Here is a 5,364-nt window from a genome sequence, read left to right on the forward strand (position 1 = left end):
CCCAGCGCTGCGTCCTGGTACCGAGGCTCTTCCGGGGGGTGTGGCTCGCAGAGCTCTATTGGTCTCAGAAACCGGGTCCTCTAACCCCCGCCACCTGCGAGTGCCTGAGCTTTGGTCACGTGGCACCCTGAGGGCTGCTGGAAGGTGCTGCTTCTACCCAGAGGGACCGGCTTAGCTCCTTGTTAAAGGCGGAGAAGAGCCATACTTTTAGATTCCATGAAGGTCAGTCAGCTTCCAAAGAAATCCATTATTTTAGATGTTCTCAAATCCTTTTACTAAGGTAAATGACATATCATTTCGTACAGCGCTTCAGAAAGAAATGGGTCTGTGCATAGGTGGAAAGATATTGTTGCTCCTCAAATATTTGCACCCTGAAACATTAGAGTCAGTTTTGGACTTGGTTAGGAAGAATACAAAAAAGTCCCTGTTAAACAACAGTATATTGTAAAGGTACATTGTAAAAATCTGATAGCTTTATCCATCGCCTTGTGAATTGGGCAGCATCCTAGATTCTAGCAATTCGAGGGCAGCTCCAAAGCGCTACAAAAAAGGAAAGGTTTTTAGAGGTAGGACAAGAATATCATAAACAGAAAAAAGGATTACGTCAGATGAGGTCAACTTATTGTGGGGACAAAAGAGTCTTATTAGGAAAATCCCTTATCTTTCTTTGGAGGATGGAGAGGGCCTATCGATGTGGTAAATTCCCTTTTTGGTGCTGACCAGAAAATCCCTGACTGAGCTCGGAAACTACATTTCTGGGGGAGGTTGAAAGTGCACTGGGCTTAGGTATTATGCCCTGGTCTGGTGACATGATGGAGCAGAAGCTACTCCATTTGGGGCCTGTGGTTTCCTCTTTCACACCCCGTACAGGTCCATGACATTGAAGAAGGACAAGGGATGGTAGGCCATCCCGAATGAAGTGCTCTATGATGCGGTCAGCCTCTGGTTCCACACTAAACTTCTCTTGCCTGTATAGTGATTGTGTTGCATCTATCGAGGAACACTTTTATCCATATATTTCTTACTCCATATTCTCAGATGTACTTAATTCCTTTTAGGAGTCTGACATCATCCCAAACATAGTGCAACTTAACTGATAGTATTTTTGGTACCAAACACACATTGCCATTTTCAGCTGGAACAAATATGCAAGGGGAGAATCTGAACCCTGAAATAAAGGGTTGTCTGAACCCAATGATCTCATCTTGCGGGAAAGTGATTTTTTTTTTCCTTCAGGAATTGGCAGCAGTGTTGCTTTGTTCTTTCCAGTTGGGGAGGTAGATGTGAATAGGTGAGAAGTGTGTCAGAGTGAATATGGACCTAAAATTTGTACATTATAGATTTGTTCAAAAATTTCACAAGGAAATTTAGAATTTTTAGAATACAACTTAATAAGACACAACCCACCAGAGTGGGAGGAATACACTCTGAACAAACACTTCAAAATGTAATATACATGTTTCATGGTGGTTTCAAGGACTTTCCAAATTGCTTTATAAATTCAGCACAATCCCAAGGAAAATCCAACAAGTTGTGTGTCTCTGTGTGTGTGTCTGTGTGCATGCGTGAGGAAGATAGAGAAGAAAATTGACAAACTGACTCTAAAATTACAGGGACATCAAAAGGCCAAAAACTGTCAAGACAATTTGGAAGAAGAAAAAATTAGTAGGCTTTACCCAACCAGATCGCACCATTTCATTGTAAGACTACACAGATTGCGACAGCTTGTGGCACAGATAGACAAATAGAGAAATAGAATAAAATAATATCCCTATACCGCCATTTGCTTGTGAAAGGGACTATACTGAAGTGCAGTAGGTACAGAATTTTTTTTCAATAATTGGTGCTGGGACAATGAAATATCCATGTGGGAACAATGACTCCTACCTTCCCTTATTTGGTACTATAAAATGGAAGCATGTAAATTTGCCCTTCAAACAATATAGGCTGCACATGCCAAATGAGTACCAGTAAGATTACCTGAGCCCATACAGGTTGTTAAGATAAATAGCTGGTGGACAAAGAGATTAGCACTTGAATGGCATGGAAGAAGCTGGAGCGCTGCTGAGAGCATACAATAGCTCTATGATTCTTTCTATGATAGACTTATGTGGAATCCAGACTGGGGCCTACCTATGGCAAAAGCCTCCGAATGCTACCCAGGGGGAACTGCTAGGATGTTGGACCAGAAAATTTCCATTTAAGATACAATTACTAGCTGGCTATTGGGATTTGAAACTGCTTATAAGACTGAAAAACATAAAGTAATCTGACACCTGAAATACCCATAATGATTCAGGTGATGTTAGAGAAACACTCTAATAAGGAAGGCAGTGCCACGTGTTCCCTAATAACATGGAAATGATTTGTGCCGGAATATGCTACCGGGGGAATCCAAGGAGGTACTCTTTGTATTCACAAGCAGGTAGCCTCTTTTCCCCTAGGGCCAATTTTGGAAACACATGTGGAGCTCCTGGATCCTATGATCACATGACCACATGGGTGGTAACTTGGTCCACAGGTATCAGCTCTACCTCCAGAGGAGCTAGAGACTAAGGTCAGCAACAAGGACAGACTTGTCTGCATTACCAACCCTCGATGAAAATTCTGGACACCAAAGTTTGCGTGAGCTTCCCTGGTAGGCAACACTCCATGTGTATTGTCATACGTAGTTGCTGAGGGAAATCAGTGCCGTCCACAGGACTCCACTGGACAGGACAACTAGAAGGTCAGTGCCTGGTCTCTCCTAGACCCTGCCCTATGTGCCTTCTTCTACTGCTGGTTTTAATCTGAATCTTTTGCTGTAATACACTGTAACCATGAACATAACAACATTGCTGAGTTCTGTGCATTCTTCTAGTGAAATACTGAACCTGAGGGGAGTTTTGGAGACATCTTGAACTGAATCATATATTTTGCTTCATTTTCTAGTTTTGGAGTACAGGAAGGAAACCGGGACCTTTTATTAATCACTGCCTGAGAAAGAAATTGGACTCTGATTCTTAATAGAGTCAATGGTTTTTAATTACTACCAATATTTAATTTGATGCTAAATTTGGCCCAGATTTGGGTGATGGGAATACCTGAGCTACAGCCTGTGTGTGTGTGTGTGTGTGTGTGAAAATTATTCTTTGAGAATTTCCTTGTTTCCAAATGCAAGAATATTTTCAGGCACATGTTGCACCTTTTCTGTCCCAGCTTGGAATCAGCTTCTCCAAGGATTCTGGTTCCTTTCATTAGAAAATGGTATTTGTAAATAAACAATTGAGCACCAGCTGTGTTCTCTACTACTGGTAAGTCATTGATTGTCAGAGTTGGGGGAGGCTAGGAGATGTACACACGTATAAATTTCTATATACTTTGATTTCTTTAACTATGATCATACCTATAGAGATATCACACCTATCTTTGGAATTGTGAGGCTCTGAGAGCACTCTCCTTGGGGCTTTTATTTAAATGCAGACTATAGGATACAGTTGGATAAAGAGCATTCCAGCATTGACGGTTAAAGACATATCTGGGCAGAAGACCCTCAGGATCCTTATTCACAACCAGACATGCCTCATGTATGGATTGAACCACTTAGAACTGTGTGATGATGCAGCTTGACTTTAGGAGAGCTGGAAGCATAAGTTCTCAGCAGGAACTTTAAGGCCCCCTGGTTCCATGACATGAGCCAGGTGAAAGCCATCAGGAAAGAAACCAACCTTGGGAGAATTTAAGACGTTAAGGAGCACGTTGTATTCCCACTGCCTTTATCTTGGTGAAGAGTCAAACTAGATATGCAGATGTCCGCAGAGATAAGAATAAAATGATCTCTATCCTCCATAGTTATCCCCTCTTGGTTAAGTGTTTTTAATTATAAATCACACATTCTTAGTCCTTTGCCTACATCACTGCAAAAAGACAGCTGCCAAAATATTAAGTATGTGTGCATCATATGAGGTGTGGCTATTGGGTTTTTTAAGATTTTATTTACTTGAGAGAGAGTGAGACAGAGATAGTGACAGAGATAGCAAAAGGGGAGGAGAGGGAGAAACAGAATCCCCACTGAGCAGGGAGACCAACGCGGGGCTTGATTCCAGGACCCTGGGATCGTGACCTGAGCTGAAGGCAGATGCTTAACCAACTGAGCCAACCAGGCACCCTAGGTGTGGCTATTGGTTTAAAGAAAATTTCAAAAACAAAATATCCCAGCAACAAAGGTATTTGTAATCATGTACAAGATTGGTAACTATTTTACCTCTCCATCACCAAGATTTGAACTTTAAGAAAGGTATCAGTATAAAAACAGAATTACCATATGATCCAGTTTAATTCCACCACCGGGTATTTACCTAGAGAATAGGAAAACCCTAATTCAAAAGATATATGCACCCTATGTTTATTGCAGCATATTTACAATAGCCAAATTATGGAAGCAACATCTGTCCATTGATAGATGAATGGATAAAGAAGATGTGGTATATATACACAATGAAATATTACTCACCCATTAAAAGAATGAAAACTTGCCATTTGCAACAACACAGATGGACCTAGAGGGTGTTAAGCTAAGTGAAATAAGTCAGAGAAAGACAAATACCATCTGATTTCACTCATATGTGGAATTTAAGAAACAAAACAATAATATAGTCAACACACTGATGGTTACCAGAGGGGAGGAGGGGGGGTGGGTGAAAAAGGTGAACGGGATTAAGAGTACACTTATCATGATGAACACTGAGTAATGTACAGAATCGTTCAATATGCTGTACACCTAACACTAATAAAATACTGTACATTAATTACACTGTATTTCAATTTTAAAAAATTGTAATAAATTAATTAAAGGTATCAGGTTAATTAAATTTGAAATTATATATATATATTTTTAAAGATTTTATTTATTTATTTGACAGAGAGAGACAGCCAGCGAGAGAGGGGACACAAGCAGGGGGAGTGGGAGAGGAAGAAGCAGGCTCCCAGCGGAGGAGCCTGACGTGGGACTCGATCCCAGAACGCTGGGAACACGCCCTGAGCCGAAGGCAGGCGCTTAACGACTGAGCCACCCAGGCGCCCCTGAAATTATATTATTTTTAACTAATTCTAGTCCCCCTTTTGACCAAACATATTCTGTTGAGAGAGCATCCATAGAGGTTTTAATTCAGTTTCCCAATATGCTTTATAATCTCTATCCATATTACCACAGATTTTGTTAGAATCCATTAAATTAATCTTATCAGTTATACCAGTATTACACCAAATAACAATTAAATTATGAATTAGACAAAGATCATTACAAAATAAGTCAGATTTAGAGTAGTCTTTTCTTGGCCTTCCCCTCCAAAAGGGGCCTTTGCCCATACAGTAGACACCATCATG

Source organism: Ursus maritimus, unplaced genomic scaffold, assembly GCF_017311325.1.
Source record: "Ursus maritimus isolate PB19 unplaced genomic scaffold, ASM1731132v1 scaffold_19, whole genome shotgun sequence".
Taxonomy (NCBI): Eukaryota; Metazoa; Chordata; class Mammalia; order Carnivora; family Ursidae; genus Ursus; species Ursus maritimus.